This window comes from Lissotriton helveticus, chromosome 2_1 (genome assembly GCF_964261635.1).
Source record: "Lissotriton helveticus chromosome 2_1, aLisHel1.1, whole genome shotgun sequence".
Lineage (NCBI taxonomy): Eukaryota > Metazoa > Chordata > Amphibia > Caudata > Salamandridae > Lissotriton > Lissotriton helveticus.
Genome location: NC_136059.1, coordinates 2,028,519,525 through 2,028,544,907, shown reverse-complemented (window position 1 = coordinate 2,028,544,907; position 25,383 = coordinate 2,028,519,525). Strand labels below are relative to the sequence as shown.

Sequence of the window (25,383 nt, the reverse complement as noted above, 5' to 3'; positions counted from 1 at the left end):
CTGCATGATTTAAATTGGAGTTGCATAATGTGTCACTATTGTGGAAACACTGTGTTCCTCCTATCCGCCATCATGCGTTGGCATATTCTGACTGTACTAGCGAGACCAAAAGGAAGGCAAATAAATTGAAGCACACCTTCTGTTATAAAAAGCAGTTAGTGCCTTTGAATCCGGGTGTAGCTTTATCTGGTGGTATGCACTTTTGAGGTCTAATTTAGAAAAGTACTTTGCATTCTTCAACATCAGTACCTGCTCTACTATTTGGCTATAGTAAATTGTCAACCACTATATATTTATTTAAAGAACCAAGGTCAAAGCAAAAACACAACGTCCTACTATATATTGGGTATTAACCACTGGTGACAACCATTGGGCTGACTCATTGGGTTCTATTCACACCCTAGTGAACCATTTCCTCAAGCAACTCTTTTACTTCTTGCATGTATGATACTGGTATCCTTCTTGGTTTATGTCTCACTGGTATAGCCCTTTCCTTCAAAACAATCTTATGAGCATAACCCTTCAGTGCTCCCAACTTGGCTTCAAATACATCCTTGACTTTTTTTCCAAGACACTCTCAACATTTGTATTGAATACACCGTCAACAATCATCAGTTGATCTTCATCTCTTGCGTTAGTAACAATGCTAAGGTTGTATTGGTGTTGCCATCCTAATATTGCTGGCCCTGTCTTCACTACATAGACTTTCCCTCATATTATCCTGTCCTTAAACAGTATAACTAACTTCATAAATCCCAAAACACCAGTTGATCTTCCCTGAAATCTTGTGGGATTAATATCTTTTGGTTCTAGCTCCCACCTTTCCCACATTCTCTCCCACAAATCCTCAGGCACTAAACATGATTCTGAGGCCACCATTAGATTAACTAATTTATCATTAACTGTGAACATTTCCTTGGATCTTCTTTCTTCCTGAATTTTCTTCTCCTTCCCCCACACTCCCAATCCTTTCCTTAGTCTGGATTTCTTCTTATGTTAATGCTAAACGTCTTTTCCCGTTTCTTCTGCAAAGTGCTTCTTTTTGCTACATCTTCTACACTCCTTGTCTAATCCAAAACAATTCTTAAAATCTTACGAGTGCTAGTTACTTCCACATCTTCTACATGGTTTTGCTGCCACTATTACGGTAACTACTTCCAATGTTTTTACTAGTCCAGCTAACATCACTGTTCATATGTTCAGTAGGCCTAGGCGGAGAATTCTGCTCAGTTCGTAGAGTTTGCACAGTGTTCTGCATTCCACGCTCCGCGGAGCTCGCAGAGTGCAGAAAACTTACCTCTGCGTAGTGCATTAGTTTTTTCCCCCGCTCGCGAACAGTAAGTTGGCGAGCGCAAGCTCTCGTTTGGGTAGAATTTGTACCCGACCGGCTGGAAGATCAGCGCGAACGGCAGTTCGCACTGCTCCCTGCCACTTGCTGAACTCTGCAGTTTTTTGGGCACTTCGCGGAGTTCCGCCTAGCAAAACTCCGCGAACTACGCCGAGGCCTGATGGTTAGTCGATTCAACTTCTTTATATTGTTTATTGCCTTTGTGTTCAATCTCTTTTATGCATGCGGATCATTCCTTTACAACCTTTGCTATTTTAATAGTACCCTTTAGTGTCTGGTTCCTTGCTGCCCAAATTCTCTCTTGCATTTTTTATTGTGACATTGTAGAATTAGCTGTTATTTTATCAATTCATCTTTCATTTCTCTGAATTGGCACTTTATTAATAACTCCCTCAATCGTGCTGCAAACTTCCACTGTCTCATCTTTGTGGTTATAACGTTTGTTTCTTGTCATTGCTACATGACTGATTATACAAATCTCGTTTCTAATGTTTGTTTTGCTTCTTTTTAATTGTCTTATTTGATGGTTGTGAAGATCTGTCGCAGTTAATAACATTTGAATGGCCTTCCTTTCCTAATGCATTTATTAGTAATGCTTTTTTCTGTCCTGGAGTAAAATTCTGACCATCTATTGCTACCATATCGTTTTTGAAGGTATCCAGTATTACTATTCTGTTACTGGTGGACCAGGGTGGGGTAGGAAATTGGGGGATTGAGTTATTTGAGCACATTTCATGACAGAATGTTCAGTCATTCTTTGGGATTTTCAGTTCCACATTGATGGAAATTTGTACTATTAAAATATAGCCTTTTAATTGTTAAATAGTACACCTGTAGCAAGGCTGGTTATATGTTTGTTTCTGATGAATTCGTATTTGCTCATTTAATGACATACAATTGTGTTCTCTCCGGATGCAAAGCTCCCCTTTGACCACTAGATGGCACGTGTGTCAAAAGAATGAAAAGCACACACTTCTCTTGTATGCCGCGAAGTTTCCTGATATTTGTTCACCGTGACTGTGTGGAATATTTCTGAGTGGACCTGCTCAGGGCTTCTGCTGATAAGCCTGTCTTTGGCTTGTGTTGAGTTATCCATGCACACAACATGGGAATAGCAATATCTTTATTAGGTAAAGGAGACGTTGGGGCCAAGTCGTCCAATCTACATAGCAAACAGCCAGTAACTGTCCCTCATGGTATCTCGGCATGAGAGAACCCATAGTGACATATTAGAATTCTATAAAACGTAATATACATTTAAATTCCCCTCGTGACCCCAAATACATTTCTATAAACACAGAACAAGGGAACCCTTATAGTCAGACGGGACCAAGGGTAGTAGTGAGTTATTAGAGACAGCGGTCCCTTTCAAGCGAGATACATAATCGTAGCCACAAAACTGCAATCAGGATCGGGTCTATTTATGTCCAAATGGACAGTGTTAGGATTTATTTAACAAACAAAATAAAACAAGGAAACTATACATAAACATAAAGTGAGCAAGAAGTGACGGGGTTTCTGGAAATCAAAAGATTTCCTTACCTCAGGCATGTAACGTTAGAGTAACTTTTTAGTGAGATAATTAATAACAATAGTCACAATGAAAAGAACATCTTGTACTCCGCATAAATAACGGTTAGAGTTAAGATGTGGTTGTCGACGACGTTCCGATCCCCAACAACGTTTATGGGATCATCATCATCATCATCAGGACTAGTGAATCAAAGTGCCTGAGAAGTTGCCTGGATAAGGTAGGGGAGAAGGGTAAGAAGGTCAAGGGAGAAAGGGAGGAAAGTATGGGGAGAAAAGACATACTAGATCAGGAGGCGAGGTAACTCTGAATTCACGCGCTTCCACCAATGTGAGCAATATTAAAATTAATGCAGGTGGCACACCGCATGCTGGGGACCCAATCTACCCGTACCCCTGCAGTCCGCGCACGAACAATCATCCTTGGATGGGACACTGTTCCTCCCTTGTAAGACAATCTCTTATCTACAGTGCGCTTAATAAGCGTCACTTTAGGGTGCGTACGCCTTAATCATCTTCACTTAATCCTGCGTAGCAACTTCCCACCCACTATAATGGGTCCCCAGCATGCGGTGTGCCACCTGCATTAATTTTATTATTGCGTACATTGGTGGAAGCGCCAGAAAATTCTAAAGTGTGAGCATCCTTCCAAAGTTCCAATCTTCCATGAAAACAAGCTCCTCTTAAATCCCCCCCCCCCCCCTCCACCTGTCTCTATGCTCCGTGACCAAAACCTGCTCCTGGCTGTTGGGGTTCAAAATATTATCTAATGCTCTCTGGTCCACCCACCTTAGAACAGAGGGCCGGTTTGCTGACCGTTTTCCTTCCCTTGAACTCAAAAGTTAATCTTCGGTAACCAACCATAGGAATGGGTTCTTCTGTGAAACTCTCTGGAGCCACATCTGACAGGCTCCGTACCAGGACAGCAGCACATTTTTCATCCCACAAAGTTCTTTAACCCCTTGGCCGCGGCAGTAATTCCTCAATCTCAATCAATGTCTATGTGTGTACTTAACAATTGGCGATGAGGGTGGGATAGATAATGTTCTTAGACAATTTACAGAATGTATTCAAAATAATTGGGTGAATAAGTCAAAGTGTAATGAGAAATTAAGAACTTCCTAAGATTCATAAGGTTAGGAACATTCCTATCGTGCTCTGGGAGGAGGTGTCAAATGAACTGAACAAACTGGGAGCAGCTGATGTCATTGAACCCATTGACTGTTCAGAGGGAATTTCTCCCTTAGTTGTTGCGTGACGGAGTAATTGTAAAATCCGTCTGTGTGTTGATTTACGCCATCTAAATGAGAACATTGTTATTGACCGTTTTCCTCTACCCAAATTAATTAAAGGGTGAGTGGTTTGAAGGGTGCAAAAGTTTTCTCTACAATCAATTTGTCAGGAGCGTATCATCAAATTTCATTAACATTTGATTGCAAGAAATTAACCGCTTTTATCACACCTATTGGCTTTTTTCAATTTAAATGGATACCATTCGGACTGGCGCCCGACGCCGCAGTCTTCCGGAGATTGATGTTTAAATTATTCAGCAAAATTGAGGGTACCAGATTTTTCAAGATGGTATCCTCATGTTTGGGGAGAACAAAGAAAGTCATGACTGTAGACTTAAAATTGAGGGTACCTGATTTTTCAAGATGATATCCTCATGTTTGGGGAGAACAAAGAAAGTCATGATTGTAGACTTAAGAACGTTATGGGTATTTTAAGTGACAATGGCCTTACTGTTGAATTGTCTAAATGTAAATTTGCTGAAGAAAAAGTTTCATACTTAGGACATGAAATTGGATTTGATGGGGTAAAATCTAAGGCGACTTTGGTGAATGCCATCAAGGAAGCTCCTACCCCCAGTAACACGGATGAATTAAGGTCCTTTTTAGGACTTGTTGAATATTGCTCTAAATTTTTTTCCCCATTTCGCAACTAGAAGTTTCAATAGGAGGCAGTTGTTAAAAAATAGTCAAATTTGAATGGTCAAAAGCATGTTATATGTGGGACATGAGCAAGATGGAGTCTGCGTGAGTTGGTGCCGCTCAGCTGTCCACGCCGGAGGGCGTAGCACTGCGTCAGCCTGACAGATGCCAGAGCGATGCAGAACGAGGCAGCGGTAGACCTGACTCTGCGAGGGCAGACGCTTCAGACGCTTAATCGCCTGCTAAGTTATCGGAACTACAGGAGACCCCGGAGGTGTCAGACTGTGACAGCTCTTATCCCAGGCAATTTGGGGACTTACAGCGCAATATTTAAAACGCTATTATTTTTTTTCTTCTTAATTGCCGGCTTTCGGACACAAGGGCTTTTGAGAAGTTTTTGACCGCAAATTGCTTTCTCCTCAAGGCTGCTTCGACGCCCCCCCCCCGGAGAGAAGTCATAGAGGCCCAGCACTTCAGAGGCACCTGCATCGGAGCAGCATCATGAGCAGCATGAACAACAGAGGAGCACGGAAAGGCTCCAGAACTAAAGCCCCTATCACAACGAGCGAACGCAAAACTCGATGAATGCGGCGATTGCTGCTGTCGGCGCCGCAACCTCAGGAGGGGCCCAGGGAGGCACATCGAACCTGAAAACTGAGGTCAGTGTCGGGTTAAAATGCATGGGGAAGATGGTGGCAAGGGCAGGGGGGGGACTGGAGGCAAGGACCTTAAAAACATTGACACTATGCATCCTCCCCCCGCGAAGATATTTTTGGGATCAAAAAAGTCCACAAACCCCAAACCACATCAAATCCCTCAGGCTGAAGGGGCAGCGCCAGCAGAAAGTTTCAGCATAACACCCCTACAATTGCCAGAAGAAGTGACTTGTTCCATTACGGTCCCGGCCCTAACCCCCCAGGTCCCGACGGCCCCGACTACTGCAACACTGGAGCCCTCCCTTCCATTAGAACAGCCCTCCAGCGACTGCACCCTCGAGATACCACTGTCCACCCCTAACCTCCTGTCTCCAAACGACTCCAAGGAGATTAGCAAAGCCATACAAAATCTTGTGGTGACTTCTACTGTTCAAACCCCCTGGACTCCTGAAACCGGGCTGGAAGACTTTTGCTCTGTCTCCGATGGCACCCCATCGTCTAGCGAGGAGACAACGGATCTGACTGGAGGGGCTAGCGAGGGGGACAGTGAAGTTTCCCATAAAGATACAGATACCGTCCAGAGGCCTAAGAAGCCCAGTTGCAGGAATAAACGACGGAGCCAACTAAAGTGGGACTACTCCGATTCCCAAATGTCTCACCCAGCTGAGGAGGATGACCTCAATTCCAACCAGTGGGGGAGCTTAAAAAATCTACTGCCTGAGCCGCCAGAACCCTCGCTTGCCTCCATTTTAGCCTCTATTAAGGAGTTCCAGGACGAGGTCTGAATAGACAATCGGGTCGCCAAAAATGCAGCCAAAAAATTACAAGGTGGGCTAAGGCGTCTAAATAAAACCTGTTCTGAGATCAGCGACCGCGTAACTATGGTAGAGGCACGCACCGAACACCTAGAGACTGAAAACCTAGCTGTCAAACAGCTGGGTGAATCTAACTCTGCTTGCATTGTCGATTTAATGACCAAAATGGAGGATCAAGAGAATCGCCAGCGCCGAAACAAACTGCGCCTCCTGGGTATCCCCGAAGGGAAAGAGGGAGAAGATCCAAGGCGCTTCATCGTCAAGCTGTTACAAGAGTCCTTTCCTGAAGAGACCAGCTGGGACTGGAACTATGAGGTACAGAGGGCTCATCGCTTCCCCTTCCACCTAAAGCGACACAACTCTGGAGGACACCCGAGAGTATTCCTTGTATATTTTGGAAACTTTCTCCTCAGGGAGATGATCTATGACAAAGCTCGGTTCAACTCAAAAAAAGGCGCCAATGGTATAACCTTTTTTTCAAAGCCGGACTTTTGCCACTAAACTGTTGAACGAAGATGGCGTCTAAGACAATTAATCCTACCATTCAAACAGCAAGGCGCTGACGTCTACCTGATGAACCCTGCTAGATTGAAAGTCATCTACAAAGGAACCACTAAGATCTTTCTGTCGGAAATAAAAGCTGGGGAATATTTATCTGAGATAAAGATCAGAGACAGCAACAGATGACTTAGGGACATTTGATAAATACCTGCTCTGTGCTGTGTCCTCTGGCTTTTTCGTTTTCTCCTTTTTTTTTTCTTCTCTTTTTTTGCACTTTTCTGCACTTGTTTAAGTTTATTGCTCATATTGTCAGGCTTTATGCGTTAAGTATCTGTGGAGGCTGATACACTTAGAGACATTAGAGAGAGAGATACAAAGGCCGGACTATGGTCTTTTTGTGGACGCTTTCCGGCGTGGCAGACGGCTGGGACTCTTGCAGACTTCCATCATTCAGGGTTTCCCTGATTGCTCAAGAAGGGGGGGGGGTGGGGGGGCGGGCTCAGCTCTACCTTCTTCAGGGGAAATGGGGTTCAGAAACTATTTGCAATTTTTTCTCACTTTTGTATTACACTTGCACATGCATATGCTAATTGACTGTGCTGTTCTTAGTGTGAAAATTGTTCTCAAGCCCTTCTACATATGGTATAGAAGACACGGAAAGCCGCTACAAATCTTTTATCATGGCTAATGTGGACACATTAAGAATTGTATGTGTGAATATCTGTGGACTGAACGACCGTTCTAAACGACAAAAAACTGCTATGGGGCTTAGAACCTTGAGGGGGGATATTTACTGTCTTCAAGAGACCCACATTGAGGGCACACAGAAACACTTGCTGGATTCCCTGGGGTTTAAAGCTTTGGGGACACACACTCAAGGCTCTAAAACTAGAGGGGTGGCTACTCTCACAGAAAAAAGACTTCCTCTCAACACTACCCGGCTTAAAGTTGATACACTGGGGAGATGGGTCTTAACTGAGTGCTTTTTCCCCGGCAGCATTCCCTTCACACTGTGTTCGATTTATGGCAGCAATATTGACGACCCGGGAGTTAATAACTACATCTCAGGTGAACTAGCCCACTGGCCTACCCCTATAATTTTATATGGAGACCTTAATCTACACTTGCCCAGCAATTGGGCTACCGACAACAACTGGCGGTACACAGGCAGGAAACCACTGGTATTCCAAGCACTGACTAATCTGGTAACAATACACGGGCTGAAAGATGTCTGGGCCTGCTTACATCCCTCGCTGTCTGGTCATACTTTTTTTTCGGCGCCTCATCGCACTTTGGTTAGGCTAGATTACTTTTTTATTTCCTCTGTACTTCTTAGCAACAGTACCATCGAGATTAGCCCACGCTTCCTATCTGATCACAATCCCCTTATTCTTAGCATAAAGGGGCTGGGAAACCCAAGAACGCTCTCCTCCTGGAGCTTCGAGAAAGCGCTACTCCAGGACCCACTGTATCAAACGCACATGCGGGCCTGGTTACAGGACTTCCTAGATACCAACCTAGGGTCCGCTTCACTGCCAATTGTCTGGGACACACTAAAAGCTGGCATCCGGGGGGAAACACTTGGCTTTTCAGCAGGAAGAAACAAGAAAGAGAGGCTTATTATGATTGACCTCCAGGGAAAGCTTAAGGAGGCTGAACTTAAGTTAACCCAAGCCATTTAAATGGGTCTAAATATAGAGAGTATTCAAGATGAGGTGGTCCTTGCTAGGTCAAAGATAGGAGCCATATTTACTGAAAAAGCTGCTGCTAAATGGACTTGCATGCAGCAAAAAAGCTACGAGTGCAGTGATCGCATTGGACACCATCTGGCTGTAAGGACGAGACAGCAGGTCTCCCATAATGAGATATATAAAAGCAATTAAGCTCCAGTCAGGAGAAGAGACCAATGACTCTGAGCGAATAAGAGAGGGCTTCCAGGAGTAATATGCTAATCTCTACTCAGAGGAGAATGATGATCTGGCGGGCTCCCTTAAGGCTGACATAAATAGATACCTTACGGCGGCCAACCTACAAACGCTCTCTACTGACTCTAGTGAGACCCTAGATTTAACTCCTACCTGGGAAGAGATTTTGGCTTCTCTGAACTCTCTTCCTGACGGGAAGGCGGCTGGGGTAGACTGTATCCCAATAGAGTTCTATAAGACCTTCGCACCTGAGCTCCAAAGATTAATAACTGATTTAATGACATACATTTTCAATGGGAGCACACCTCCTCCGTCATGGTCTAACGCCAGGATTGCAATTTTCCCTAAAAAATACAAATCGCCCCTTGACATGAGTTCATATCGACCCATAACACTTATTAACACCGATTGCAAACTTTTTTCTAAAATCCTGGCAAACCGCATCTCTAAAGTCGTGGAATCCCTTGTCTCCAAATACCAACACGCGTTCATCCCGGAAAAAGGGACAACGGAACACGTCAGAAGAGTCATTACTTTGTTTGACGCAGCACAGGTAGCAGGGGACCCCATGTCGTTAATATTACTGGACGCGGAAAAGGCCTTTGACCGGGTTGCCTGGAAATACCTGTGGTCAGTCATGGACAGGATGGATTTTGGGGAAAACCTGATCCGAGCTGTACAATCGCTATACTTAAATCCGGCCGCTTGCGTTACTATAAACGGCCAACTCACTAAACCATTTAAGATATCCCGTGGCACAAGGCAGGGGTGCCCTTGTTCCCCTCTGCTTTTTGCTCTTTAATAGGACCCCTTCATTAAACATATTGAAAATAGCCAATTCATCCTACCAGTTGACTTCCAAGGCTTCTCCACTAAAATTCTTGCTTACGCAGACGATTTGGCCATAACCTCTCCAGATCCACTAAGCGCCATAACACGTCTGGAATTAGAAGCTAGCAAATTCGGTACAATGTCTGGCTACACCCTCAACAAAAACAAAACACAGATAATAACTAGGGCTCCCGGTTTTATGGTATTTTTTTTTTTTCCATTTCCGTCTGTATTTATCCATATTTATTTTTTGGGCATTTTTTCTGTATTTATCCACATTTATTTTGGCCACAACAAAAGACGACGCTCCAGCTAGTATTTTTCCTAATTTATTTAAATTGACAATGTACACATGCGCTCGCTTAAACTAACGATTTGTTGTGGTTTTAGCAGTGCTTTAAATGGTCTGGTGCTGAGTAATTTGAAAAGGAGAGTACCTGTGTTTCTCAGTTCTGCTATAAAAAACACTTTAGTACCACACCATCAGTGCTTAATTTGTGCCGACCAGAGCATTACTGTGTTAAACTCCGTCAGTAGTCAAACACAGCACTCTTGGGGGCATTAGGTTGTCTTTTAGTTGTATTTCTACAATAGAAAGCCATCATGCACACTCTCAGCCACTGTTAGATTAAAGCTCTGTTACAATCTGTATAATGTTTAATAACGCAAACAATATTTAACTTGAACTACTTACAGTATTAAAACATAGAAATGTGGGGAACAATGTATTTTAAATAAAATATTTAAGAGGATAATGCCCAACGTTTGGAAATAAACTTTTGTGAGGACTGAAAAAAATGCAGTATTTAACAGACTTTTATATAGCTAATCCAGGCCTAAAAATGTTTTTCTAGGTAACTGCTACTGGCAGCACATTCCATAAAACTAAAGGTCCTTCAGATCTGCCTCACATTTACAGCTTTCAAGTTGAAAACGTAAACAAATAAAGTCAATCAGTGCGTGTTGAATTGGAATGTGAATGGTTCGGAACACGCAGTAAATATAGAATACTGTTCACCATTTCTGTATTCCTTATTCGTACCCGTGGGAAGCAAAGGTCACGTACTAAAAAGCAATGCACTTTTCAAGACACGTACTGTACGCTAAACTGCTGTGATGCACATGAAAAGTTAGATAGTGATACAAAAGCAATTCTGTATTCCACGTTGTGCTGCTGCCTAAAAAACATGAATAACTAGAAGCAATTCATAAGAAATTGAATTTTCTTTTCCCACTTCCAACTCTGTTCAGGTCTCCCTGAGTCGCCCCCTCCACCCAAGGCACTTTTAGCTGCAGGCGAAATAAACACAACCCGACACCCAAGATGACTAAAAACCTCAGTTTTTGGAGACTGCTCACGTTTCACAGAGGACTGGAGACAAACTCGCTGCGTGGACCTGAGCTGAACATGCAGTGGCATTACTCTGCTCTCTCTACGTTTCTCACTTTCAACGATCGTTTGCTCCCAATTGTTTCCAGCAAGTATGTCACCAACTTCTGCGTCTACTGCTGCCCTTTTTCCCAAATCGTCACAGTAGGGTGGGATGGCATCAATGAGGCTTGCTGATCCACCCAATGATCAGCAATGATGTGACGAGCTGGGAAGAAAGGTGATTGACACGCACGCTTGGGATTCACAGGCTGCAGCCTGAAGCGCCCAAGAGGCACTCAGTCAGCGAGGATGAAATACGTGAGGCAGGAGGAGTGGCATTACATTCTGACCGAGGTTTCAAACCAGGGCTGAAGTCACTTCAGCTCTGAAAAACCTACGACATGGCACATGTGTGCTGACACTGCCTGACCCTCGCGCACAGAGCGGGTCAGAAATATGCAGGATGATTGTTTCTGCAACAGGTGCGAGGCACTTATTTAATTACACAAATAATGGAGGCAAAATGGGTTAGGGGCGCAGCCCCCCCCGCCCTTATTAAGAATCCGCCCCTGAGAACAATAAAGCCTCATTACAAGTAAATGGTCTTTCAAAAGACCTGTGAAGCACTCGGGTGCGGCTGTGTGTGCCCGGGAAAGAATTTCCACCAGAAGGATGGGGGCATGGGGAAATAACTCTGGATTCGAGCACGCCAGAGCAGCAACATTTTTCAGTATTTTGCCGTTTTTACATATAAATACAGACAACTGAAAAATTGTTTTCCGTCTGTATTTATATGTAAAAATCCGTTTAAACGGAAAACCGGGAGCCCTTATAATAACCAACAGTCAAATCTCCTGGTCCGATCACAGAATAGTTTCTAAAGCCAAATACCTAGGTGTCCACGTATCCTCTAATCTGGACGAAATTGTCCCCAATAATTTACTACCGCTCTCAACACAAACCAAAAAAGCTCTGAAACAAATCGACAATTTACACCTCACTTTAGTTGGCAGGTGCAACGTCATTAAAATGACTTTTTTCCCAAAGTTGTTATACTTTTTCCGTACCATCCCCCTAGAATTCAACAAAGCCACCCTTATGAAATTCCAGCAAATCTATACACAATTCATCTGGGCATATTCTCAACCTAGGAGGGCCCTCAGACAATTATGCCTGCCAAAAGAAAGGGGTGGCTGGGCCTTCGCTAATATCACTCTGTACTACTGGGCCTCTGTTATGCAATATAGCTCTGACCTATTGAAAGACCAGCCCTATTCCTACTTGATAACACCGCCCTCCCCCTTTCAACTACTGGTCGGGGAAAATACCTGGGGATGTCTACTAAGAGAAACCACCTTCGGATACTTTAAGCGGGCAAGATTTAAAACTCTTCTCAACTCGTTTAAAGTCTTTCGAAACATCCGCAGAAGTTTAGGCATAGGTAGGCTTAATTTTTATTCTCCTACCTTAAATAACGCTCACCATCCCGACATCTTTGGGAAAGCTTACTTCTCCGACTGGTACAGGGCAGGCATCACAAAATTGGGGGACCTAATTACAAACGAGGGAGTTATTCCTTTCTTTGACCTCCAAATAAATCACAACGTTAGGAGAGAAGACTCTTTTAAATATCTCTCTATCCACAACTTCCTCTCTCGTAAGGCTGGGGGCCCCTCAGGATTTGCAGAGGTGGAATTTCTTAAGGGGCTGCGGAAACCATTGATTCCGCGTATTGGCTTTCTGTATAGCATTCTAAATAATCGGATGCCAGATGACCTCTCAAAAATGGCTGACAAGTGGCACGACAAACTTGGCGCCCCCCGAAATGTCTTTTTTAACTCTTTTACCCTGTCCCAAAATATCTTGCTTTCCTCAAAACTTCAAGCACAACATTTTAAAACTATTTTCTTTCTTTATTACACTCCAAACAAAATCGCTAAGTGGGGGACAGGCCGAGGCACTCTCTGCCCCAGATGCACTATATTTGGAGCCGACTCCGTGCATATTTTTGCTTCTTGCCCAAAGCTCACTCCCATTCTAAACCGAATTCAGGGGTATCTAAGTCAAATCTCTTTTCAACCAATCACCCTTAATTCTACCACTATCATGCTAGGTACACAAACAGAAACACCACACTTTCAAAGGGAGGGACTGATTTTTATAGCCATGGCTGTCTGGAGAATCTGCATCGCTACAGCCTGGCTTGATCCAGAGCCCCCCCTCCTACTCTCAATGGCTTGCACGATTCTTAGCTACGTACCATCTCGAAAGAGCAGTTTATGCCAAGAAGGGAAGCAGGGGGCGCAAAAAGGGCCTAGAAGTTTGGGGCAAACTAACGGATTGGCTTTCCCCGATTGAGTAAGAAAGGCTCGTTTCTGTCATCATTCTTGGGCCTCTTTTTTTTTCTTCTTTTTTTTCTCTTATTTCTTTATAGAAATTGCCATACCAGGAAGACATATCCATGTTGTGCTAGTGTTTAAGACTGCCATGCTCTTCATTGTTGACTTTGTTTTTTTCTTGATGTTTTGCACTTTTGGACATCCATTTTCCTTCATTTTTTTTTGCTGTTTCCCCATATCCTCATTGGTATTTACGTGACCTGAAGGGGAGGGGGGGAGGGGTCACCGTTGGATTTGTTTACAGCCAGTTATAATTGTATGAATTTTGCAATTTGAAAAAAAAAAACAATGTCGAGGAGTTCCTTTTCCTCACCACAACGATTGATAAAGTTTAGGTTAGGCCTTGGAGGGTTTTGATCCAAATCTAGATAGTTATTTCACCACTGATGCAAGTGGGAAAGGTTTAGGAGCCGTGCCATCGCAAAGAGATGACAGTGGTGAAGAAGTAATTATGTCCTTTGCATCAAGCGCTTTGACACCCACTGAAGGGAAGTATCCCGCAATAGAAAGGGAGGCTCTAGCCTGCGCTTGGGCAATGAATCATTTTAGAGCCTTTGTGTGGGGAAAACCTGTCACTATTTTTTGAGACCACAAGCCCCTTCTTAAACTGCTGACAACTGAAGGTACTGTAAACGCATCTGCAAGAATTGCGAGACTTTTCTATGTGGATACAAGATTTCTTCCATAAAGTGGTGTAACTACCTGGTAAGGACAATGTACTTGCAGATTGTTTATCCAGATTGCCGCTTAAATTAGAAGACTGTGAAGAGGATGTATGCAACAATTTTCAAGTGGCATTTGTACATGACGATGGTGGCTGTACGATTAGTAAAGAGGAACGGTTACTTGAGTGTGGGAAAGATAATGTGCTTAGACGAGTTACAGTGTAGTCAAAATAATTGGGTGAATAAGTCAAAGTGTAATGAGAAGTCCTTTTTGGGAGGTCAGAATGCAATTAAGTATTGAGAATGTCATAATTTTGAGAGGTGAGAGAATTGTACCGCCAGCTGGGTTACGGAAAATAACTATTCAATTGTGTCATGATGGTCATTTTGGGATTGTAAGAACCAAGAATGTTGTGAGAGATTTATTTTCGTGGCCTGGGGTTGATGCAGAAGTGGAAAGGTATGTGAGGAATTGTAGGAATTGTTCCACGGCTGATAAAACTTTACAAACCTTATGCATCCCATGTTGGAGAATGTACTGCCTCAGTGTCCTTGGTATTCTGTTGCCATTGATTTGTTTGGACCTGTTGGAAATGACCAAAAGTATGTTATTATCTTACTAGACCTTTTTTCTAAGTGACCGAGGTGGAGGTTGTGGATGAAATAAACACTTCAGTAGTGCTGGAATGTTTGGACAAAACGTTTGTATCTGAAGGCTTGCCCAAGACCATTTTAAGTGACAACGGTGTACAATTTGTGTCGAATGCAGCTAAAGAATATTTTTAGGAGTTTGGCATCATTCACAAGACTACTGCATTATACAATCCTAGTGGAAATGGTGCTGTAATGTAAATTGATACTTGTATAGCGCACTACTCACCCGCAAGGGTCTCAAGGCGCTTGTACGAATACCGCTGTGGAACCCATCCTGGCTTTCCCTGTGAGGTGTCCACTCCTGGGCACCCCCAAGGTGGAGGCCAGGCATCCTTAGCGTTGTGGGGGCCGTTGTGGAGATTAAGCAAGCTATTGCCCAGAGTTGCAGAGTGGGACTCCATGATTGGAATAGGCACCGAGGCGAGAATTATCAGGTCCGTGGAATTTTTGAGCACAAGATTCGCTGAGGCGGGGAATTGAACCCTGGTCCCGGGCTAGACATCCGCATCAGGGTCTGTCGCTCTAACCATTGAGCCACACTTCTCCACTGTGGAAAGGTTGTCGAGTAATTAAGGGTGTAATTGCAGGAATGATTGAGTGACTCATTTATATAAGGCTGTTTGGGCTTACAGGGTGACTAAGAGTGATTGTAATGGACTCTTGCCTTTTGTGATGATGAGAGGACGTAAACGCAGATTGAAGGACAACCCTGTTTGGTTACGTAATTTAAGTTTGTGTCGTTGGTCTCCGTCATCTGTTCGTAACAGGTTAATGGAAAGTCATGCTAAAGTTAAGAATTATTGCGATGATAAACAGGGAGCCAAACCTGCCATTATTGACATTGGAGATTGGGTTTGCATAAATAAGCCAGGCAAAGTTAAAAAGGGTGAAAGCCAGTTTTTTGAGCCGGAGGAAGTTGTGGAGATCCTGAATAATGCCGTTAGACTCAGAAGTGGTAAAGTGTGGAATATGCATAGTGTTGCCTTAACTTCCAAGTTAACTGGAGCTGATGAGTCCATGCACAACATTCCTTGTGATTTCCATTGGTTGGATGTTTATTCTGCCAGTGATGGTGAAGGTAAGGATGGAGTCAGTGAGCGAATGGATGTTGAGGAGTTTGCGGAGAGCAGTGTGAATGAGGAAGGTGCTGGGGGTAGTGTGATTACACAACCTGGTAGCGATGTGAGTCAGTCGAATGTCAGTCTTGAGGTAACAATGCCGGAGCAGGTTATTGTTTCTGAGTAATGAAATTGTTGTGGGAAGTTCTAGGAAAACTCCTAAATGGTTGGAAGATTAAGTACGAGACGATGTTAGAGCCCGGAAATATAAATAGTTCCGGAAAGACATTATGCTTCACTTTATTGTATTTCCAGAATACATCATGTACATGTTTAACCTTGTTTTTTTAAATTTCAGTTATAGTAGGATATTTCTTTCTCTATTAGTTTAGATTTTGTTATAAGAACGGGGATGCGTTGTGTTCTTGCATTTATGTATTGCTTGGCAAACCTGGGGTTTCTTTGTTGGAACATTGTGTTTAGAACCTAGAGCATGCCACTAGGAGAGGACTAGGCAGAGAAGCTGGACGTGTTGCCGTAAGCTCCAGACAATAAAGAAGTACATTACTCAATCAACATTTATGTGTGTACTTAACAGGCTTTTAGCCTAAATGCCTCAGTCAGGAGAACACAAGCTCCTCAAAACGTCTCCTGTAACGACAAACCGAGAGAAACTCCTGAAGAGTCTTCTGCCGTCAGTGCAATTTAGGTTGTGGTGCCCTGATAACCCGGTAACTAGAATGGCAACAGTAGATGGATCCTCAAAATGGAATGACGCAAAGGGCATTGCTGTGGCCTGAGATGACGTTGGCAGTAGCTTTGAACTAGAGCTCCAACAATAGTAGCTGAATCGTCACTATGGTGGCACGTAAGAAATTTCGAGGCAGCTCATGTTGATGTCAGCTAATCATTAGATGGTCACAACGCGCTTCGACAGCCTCGTGACAAATGGTGGCAAAACCGGATCATCACACGCTGTCCAAAATATGCCTCACACACATCTGTAAATGCTCCATCTGCAATATTACGTCACCCGTGCTAGCCCCACTCACCACTACCTCCTTTGTTGGCAGAATTGCCCCAGCACACATCTACGATAGAGGTAGGCATAACAATTAAGATAAACCACACTCTTTCTCTGCACGCTGTAATCCTTGTGTTCAGTTCATCGCCAAAATTGTTGAGGTAGTCAACATGCGAAAACCAATATCTTTATTAGGGAAAGAAGTTGGGGCCAACACGTCCAACCTCCACAGCAAACTGCCAGTAACTGTCCCTCATGGAATCTCACATGCGAGAACCCATAGTGACCTGTTAGTATTCCATAATACGTAATAAACGTTCCCCTCTCTGCCCCAAAGACATTTAAGCATAAATGCAACAGATTGACTCAAGTCCACTAATGATTTATTTACTGCCAGAGAGCTTGATGAGCTAATGCTTGTCTATTCTTTTTACAGGCCACACTAAACACTGAAAACTCCTTCTGCATGCTAATCTAGCTGGGCAAATGGATTGTTATGGTGTGGAATACTGGTTGACAAGGCGGTGCGTGGCATTTATGTTGGTCTCGCTTGCACTGCGTTAATGTTTGAGTGGCAATATTGTATCATAATTAAAGTCATTTAGTACCACTTTGATCTCTCTCTGCTACGTAGCCTTTCGTTTTGAATTTTATTGCAAATCTTGAGCCACGTTTGGTTCTAGCTTTTGATGGGCGTAGCTTCTTCATACCTTTACTCCTTCTCTCCTGCACCTCCTGACACCTGGTGACTGCTGATGGCATTGTCTCCAAATTGTAGCAATGACACTCGAGTCACTTCAAAGTAGAAATGCAGGTTTATTGAATTGTGCAGGCCACAAGAGGGAATCTGTTTCCCTGCCATTCAGCAGTCCAACTGACTTCCCAGATAGCTCCATGACCACCCCCCTGGAATGCAGCTGTCTACACATTCCACTGCAGGTTATACACAGAAATACTATTTATTACATAGGGCTGTTGGAATCTTTACCACAAATACAGATGTTGGCTGAGCAGTCTTGTTTATATCAAATGTACAGTTGTACTGCAGATAGTTATGTAGGCATACGTATACCGTTCACGTCTGGTATCACATACTTTTTCTTACAGGGGAAGCGAGGCTGATAAAAGCAACAGTGAATGACTAATACTGAACTATTCTATTTGTTTTCTGTTTCTAACAGGCCGCATTTTCACTGACCAAGCTGCTTGAGAAAACATCTGCTGTATCTGCCCAAGTGGAGCAACTTGAAGCCAAAAGCACTGAAAATGCCAGATTTCTTAAAATGTGGCTTGATTTACTAAAAGACGGACATAAGGCAATGCAACCAAGCAGTTGATTATTGAAGGTCATCAGGAGCAAACTTCTTTGTTAAACTGAAATGGACTAACTGGCAAATTGCTTTGATCAGTAATTGTAATACTTTACCATATTGAGTTTCTTTTCTGTACATGTTCAGCAGAATCTGTAGTTCTCTGTGGCAGTATTTCCTTCCTCAAACAGTGGTAGCTAGACTAAGTAGAGTCCTTCAATATTATTTTTTTACAGTTAAATATTCTGTTCATTCTTGGACAGAAAATAAGATAGCTTTATTCTATTTACAAAACATGTATTTGGATCATTTGTATAAAAGGTACAAATAAAACTGCCGATTAAATTTTGTGTTGATGATTACATTTTAGGAAGCATTGTTTATAAACCATATTATGAGTAATGAACAAGATTAATTTATTTAATGGCCAAAGTCAGCAGTGGTAAGTTGTGTTTCAGGTTACCTCTCCTCAGTCCCTTATTCTTGGCTTGGTTCAATCTCGGTTGTGATGTTGAGGAATGGCACAACAGCCACTCCTAATATCTATGTTATAATCACCCTTCTGTACATTGAAGCCAAGTTATATGCCAAACGTTATTTGGGAGATTTGATTGTCTGAGCTGAAGCACAGAATAACTTATCACCATACTGGCCTCCAACCCAGCTTTGGAACTACTGTTAATACTTTTTGTTATAATGTTGTAGTGATATCCAGTTCCTACTGCGGTGTAGGGAAGATTGAGTAGGCCTTGATGGTATCTGAAGAAATGGTGGTTTGGTAGCATGGCCGGTTTCATTCGGAGATGGTGCAGTGTCTGCAATTCTCAGACAAAAGGTACTCAGTAGGCTGCCTTTGTGGGGATGGTTACACACTGGTATCAGTTCGAATTACAATTGCCAGCATGCAGAGTCTTCTAAAATTATGCCCAAAAAGTACGGAAGAAGAAACTGCCGGATGGGAACTGGACAGCCTGGAAAAACAGCAGCAGTAGTAGCTGAAAGGAGCATTGTGCTACTGGATCCTTTCTAGTCAATTAGGCCCTGTGGAGTTTCTGCCATACTCTTAAGAATCCCTGTTCCTTCAGTTGAGTGGAGGATTTATAATTTACGTATGAAAAGGTATTTAAAGTTTGAAGGAGTTTCTTCTGACGGTTGTGAATATCCATTAGATTTAGTTAGCCTTGAGTTAATAAGCACAGTTGGACTCTGGAAACGTAGTTATGTTTTTATTGTTGGACATTAGCCTGGCTATTGGTTGAACCTTTTCATAAGAGGATGCGTCTTATTCTATATACAAGTGTATTTTTTGGATGTACAGAATATTCCCTGGATGTGACAGAAGTGAGTGTGGCAGCATATTCTTCATCAGTTCACCTTGGTCATAGTCGCATTCAAGTAACTACATATCATTTGGTTATTTTTGTGCAGAACTCGAAAGCATAATTTGGGCAGGTTAGTTCATTAGTCTTTCTTCTGTTTTTATAAAGATATATCTATTCTGCTACTGAAGATTACCCTGAAAAACACTCGGATCATAATCTCCCTTGAGTACTGTGCACTGGGATATGCCTGAAAATGCAAGAAAGTGCAGAATTTTTTTAAAGACCATATGAACACCACATCCTCCTCTCTGGTCATGTGGGAAGCTTTTAAGATGGTCATATGCGAGCACTGCATCAAATCAATCGCAGGCTTCAACTATTGCAAGATATTGACCAGCAAGAAAGGAGACCTGAAACTCTCATAACACAGGAGACGTTTGTAAAGGAGAGCGACAACCTGGCACACTGAACAGTTAGACTGAGATGCTTCACTGTAGGATGTACCTAACCAAGGAGCTTAATGAGCATGACACAGCTAAGTACCTGGATAAAGGGGAATCCCAGTATGGGGACATGGTTCACTCAGATCAAGACAAATAGAGAGCTTGTGGACTGCATTATATACTGTTCAAGATGTGTTGAAAGACAGGGAAATGTACAACTACATTAAGCAACCAGGCCTGCCGCAATGATTCCCTCCCCTTCCATGTGATGGAAGGAAGGAAGGCTGATATGTCAGAAGTGGAGTGAAACCTACAATCAAAAGGGATGGCCACTGATAAAACACCAGGCTTGGACGTCATCTCCGCTGCATTATATGTCGTGTATATAGAGACGTATACAACATGGTGCTCTCACACAACACCGGCCCTACTAATAAACGAGCCCAAGCTGGGGCACAATTCGGCTGACCTGGCATCATACAGACCCCTGCTAATGCCTAATACCAATTCTAAATTCCAGAGTAAAGTACTGGGTGACTGACTCCGTTCATTGATGCTGAGTATGATTCATCCTGGGACACATGTCCATGACTATCAGTAGGAGAATGTTAGTCCAGCTACTCAATGGCTTGGCAACCTCCCTGCACACAGTGGTAGAGTTTTCGACAAATGTAAATAAAGAAAAAAAACATTGAACATACTTAGTAGAAAATTCTTATCAACCGCAAAGGAGGAACTGGGTGTAGTTTCACTGTTCCTTAATTAGACCCCACTGCTCTATACTGATCCCAGTACAAGAGTCTGACCTTTGATCCATCACTATAAAAAGAGAGCTTGAAGTGAATGCCGTCTGTCCCCTCTCCTTTTCACCTTGGCAGTGGAGCTCTTTGCAAACTTATTGAGACAGGACTCCAAAAGGATCACTGTGCGCCACAACTCATTCTATTTCTCTCTGTGCTGCTGAGTGAGTGATGCACACAACAAAGCTGAATGGGCCATCAGGATGCTAAAGCATTTGGTGAGGCCTCTGTTTTTTTAGGTGATCTGGAGTTCACCCGCAGTCCACCACCTTACCACTACAGTTGAGGGGATTACATTAGATTTGCAGAAAATTGAGATGGTAACCTACCGAAGTTCATTATCTAAGGATACAGGTTTCCCATACTGAGGCGGATCATCTTGATGGGAATATAAAGCCTGTGCTGGCACCACTGAAGGAAGTATAGCTTTTTGGCGGTCCGTGCCATAGTCCGTGAAATGGAGTGTAGCCACTTTGGTGTCCTGCTGATATGAATCCCAAGGCAGATATTCTAGAATGTAATGCTTTGTTAGTATATCTGGTGTGGGGTTCGAGGAGATGTAGAGTAGCACTGTCCTAACTCTGCTTGCCCACCGCAAAGAGAGGTTTGGTTTTGCCAGACTTTAAATTGTATTATCTGGCCACCCACCTAAAATGGACTACAAATCTGCTGGATGGACATAAGAGACTGGCCGAAGAAGCACCTGCACTCCCACAGAGGAGGACATAATATGTATCCTTCTTAAACCTAGAGGCACAGCTGGGGCTGTGCTACAATTTTTTGGGTTCTTCAATTATTGCTGGAGGTGCTGGCTATGAAGGAAATATACTGTGGCGCTTTGTTTCTGAACCTACTATTAACTGTGCTGTTGGGCATGTGGGCTGGGGGATAGGAGTTGATTGCCAGCTTGGGCAGGAAAAGGGTCTTACAGTGGTACACAATTCGAATGAGGGTGAGACTCTTGGGGATTATTAAGTCTTAATGCAAGTTTAGTGAGAACTACCGGGAACAATTCCTGATTTACTGGTCTCTTAAGAGCTATTATATGATGGATGTGAAAGGTGGGTGACTGCCACTCGTATACACAAGGGACCACAGGTACTCTATATATTGGGCAGGGGAGCAAGGCCATGTTACTTAAATTCTCCTCAAGAGCTTTAAATGCTCACTAGGTGGGCTTCAAAATAAGTGGGCAAAGGCCACTGAGGGGGATGCCTCTCAGATTTATAGTAGAGGAATGTTGTTACCATTGTTTAAATTGAGTCCTATCTTGCACTCCTTTCAAGTTATGAGTGGAAAACCCACCCATTAAGGGCTCGCAAGCCTAATAATGGGAAGCACTGGAGGTTTCTCGGCCAACTATGATCCATGTTGAAAGGCAGATAATCAATGGACTTACCTTGCCAATTATTTCAACTGTTTGTATCTTTAGATTTGAGAATTGACACTGGAACACAAGCCACTCTTATTGTCTCCACAAAATATAACCAAAAACCAAAGAATTCGGTGGTCCTCCCTTGCCCTCTGTTTACGTACTTGCACCAAGGCCAGTAAAATAGCATAAAAGATTGGAGATAGTCTTTAGGATATCTCATAAAATTTTCATGGACATCAAAAATAATCTGTTATGCACTTGCCTATATTTCGTGGCCCATTATTTTTGTAAATGTTTTATTCACAAATTTCCAGAAACTTGTATGACATCTGCAGGACCAAACCATATGCAGATCTTTGGCTATTGTATGGGTGCACTTCTTGAAATTTGTTGCAGAAGCATTCTTCATTTTTGTGAGCATTTTAGCTGTCCAATACAACCTGCAACTTATAATTGATCAAGCGATGCATGCCATTTATGGCGGATTTGGATCATCAGTAAGCATCATTTCCTCACTGGGCATCAGCTCTTATTCCTCAAACTGATGCAGTGCATTCTACTAGGTTGTCACTGTTTTTCTATATTTCCTTACACACCAAGAGTAACCAAACTAAGGGCCTTATTCCGATGAGACTAGGTAAGCCTCCGACCATAGGTCGGAGGCCTTCCCAGTCATACAGTGGGATTCACTTGCAACTGCCGCACTACAATGCAGGCAATTGAAAGTGACACTGGACGGTAGTTCCGGCTGGATTTTGACGGCCCGTCGGCCAGTCTGAGGCCTGACCGTAATCCCAATGGACGGTGTTTCTGCCATCGGTATCATGATGTCTGTTTCTGACAGGCTCTCCATGTCGGGCTTTCTGACATGGAAAGCCTGTCGGGAAGCGGCTTTGGGGACACCAGCAGGGCTCCCTTCTCTATGCAGCCTCCAGTTGGGGGCTGAGGTTAATCCCTGCACACAATGCTTGCCTCTCGGTGCAGGGATGAACAGATTTTCCCATTTTTCTATGATAGCTTGTGCTATGGCCGGTTTACAGCCGCAGCACTACCTCCCATAGAGAAATGGAAGTATGCAACCTCACTCTGTGTGGTCGCATTGTAAGGCTGCGGTCGGGACCGGTGGTCGGTTGGTCCAGATTCCGCAATGGTCGTCCGCCCAACATCATAATAAGGCCCTTTGTGTGAAATACTATGATTTCAGATGCATTAACTAAAACCCCTTGACCATGTTTTTATTTTCTCTTTCTTCACTTTTCAAGACATAAATACACCTTCTGAATATGTCCCCTAACCTTTAAAACTTGAAATACTCCACTATGGATGATGACTGGGTCGCATACTCAATACAGCTAGAGTGTCTAAAGAAACACTACCTTCAGACTGATCCAATAATTGTTTTTGCATATGAACATCTCTGGAAAATCAACACGTTTTGTCCAGGAGCAACAGCACCATGCTCCAAGTGTGGAGAAGGAGTTGCTGATATCGTCCAGGACCTTTATTATGTAAATGGCGCAGTATCCTTTTTGCACCAGGGTGCTCCTTTAAATAGGTGTGCCAGGTGCAAACCGGGATAGTGTGCCTTGTTACAATCTGTGTTGCCCAAGGGCATTATCGATCTTGTGCCTGCCCTGGTGGCAGTTCATTAGTAAAAGTTTTAGTGGCTGCTTGAAGCAGCTACTCGGTCCTTTACTGTGCAGGGAGCACCAGCCGGCACTTCCAAGGCGGTATAGAGAGCCCCTTGTTGATGGGTTCAGTGAGTGACTGCATCCACCTGCAGGGGAATGTCGGGCAGGACCAGGGGACCCTCTTTCTCCCATCCATAGGGGAGACCTCGGGGAAGGGGGATTTCACTAACTGTGCACCACCTGTTTTTGGCTAACAGTCCAGACGGCATCTTTCTCAGTGCATCCGCATCCATAATATGGCATAGGACAGCAGCAAAGCATGATCCTCAATTATATAGGGCCGTACCCTCATGCAAATGAACACATTCACCCTTGAGATAGCGCTGCTGCTATGTGTGTCAGTGCTATCTCTATTACAGAGGGGACATACAAGCATCTGCTACCCCTATCGTGATACAACAGTGCCCCAGGGGTGCAGAAAACATGTGCCCTGTATGTAATACTGTCCCAGACGGTTTGGGACTGTTTGAGTTTAATTATGTAGTAAGAGCGGTTAAACGCCTTACAAATGGGACATAAGGCAGACTAAATCAAAGTGAAAAAAGGCTTAGGCGCACAGCGTAGGGTTGAAAGGGTGGTTGGTAGAAGAGCTGATATTGTGCTCAAAGTGGAATGAAGGTGCTCCAACAGGTGACGCAACTGGCCAAATGCGTCCGTAGATGCTTAAGGTGAGTGTGTTACGCAGTACGTAAACACATCCCTGTGTACTGGGCACACTTGTAAAAGTTCAGGAAAGCTGACTCAAGAAGGAAGTTTAAGCGAAAGGGTTAACAAAGAGTCCACACGAAGGTTTCATCATATGGTTGGTTTTTAGTGGTTCATAAGTTCTTATGTCAGAAGCGTTACATCACGCCAAAATAATTGTAAACAATCCAACAAAGTTTTCAAAAAGTGCTCCAATGCATTTCGGACTAATGAAAGTCCTTTGTCAAGGAGCCCTGCGGAAGGATACAAAAATGCAACTTAGATCAACGAAGAAGGGACGTAAGATAATCAAGTGACATGCTGTATACGGTGATATCGGGTTCAACATGCATTGATGGGAGGGTGGAAGAACGAGAGGGAGTGGTAGCAATCAAATCATGCTGAGAATCTTAACAGGGGTCGGTGAGTGAGCGGTTGAAAATAGGGGATGTGACGGTGAAGGTATGCTGGAAGAAGCATGCGGATGAACACTAAGTGAAAAAAGAATTTAGTGACAACGAATAAAAGAACTGGTCTCACGTTTACAACTCAGCGGGAGGCTCACATCAGTGCTGCAAAAGGGAGAAGGGATAGTGAGAAATGGAACTCACGTGAAGTGTGAGGTTCAAAGTACTCAGAACGTGCAGGAATAAATCACTTACTGTGGAGCGGTTCGTGCGGTGGACCGAGTGTCAGGAACTTCGCGGAGTTACTGCGGAGTTCGCTAGGAGTGAGTGTGGTTGAAATAGACAAAGGACAACATAGTGAGGAACAGTGAAAGCGGCCATCTTACAGTGGTGTGCGGTAACTAGAAAGTGTGGTAGGTTGAATATGCAGAACAGAGGGCGCAGTATCAAACATAATATGACAGGTAAATTAATTACAGGTAACAACTAAGTTCTGTTCGGTCATTCAGGCCGAACGGTTTTAAAGACTGAAGTCTATAAATCCACGAGGTTTCTCGTTGTAGGAGAGTCTTATTATTGTCCCTGCCCTCAATGTGGGCAACGGTTTCCAGTACAAGATATTTCAGTTGTGCCACGCTGTGG

General features: G+C 43.5%; 1 long non-coding RNA gene across 1 annotated transcript in view; it reads left to right on the top strand.

Annotated features, from left to right (window-relative positions):
• The window catches only part of LOC144819016 (uncharacterized), a 30,950-nt gene extending 12,923 nt beyond the window's left edge, over window positions 1–18,027 (top strand). The window contains exons 2-3 of the long non-coding RNA XR_013607196.1: window positions 17,146–17,233; window positions 17,891–18,027. This is a non-coding gene — a long non-coding RNA (uncharacterized LOC144819016). The remainder of the gene's footprint in view (window positions 1–17,145; window positions 17,234–17,890) is intronic.
• The last annotated feature ends 7,356 nt before the right edge of the window (window positions 18,028–25,383 follow it).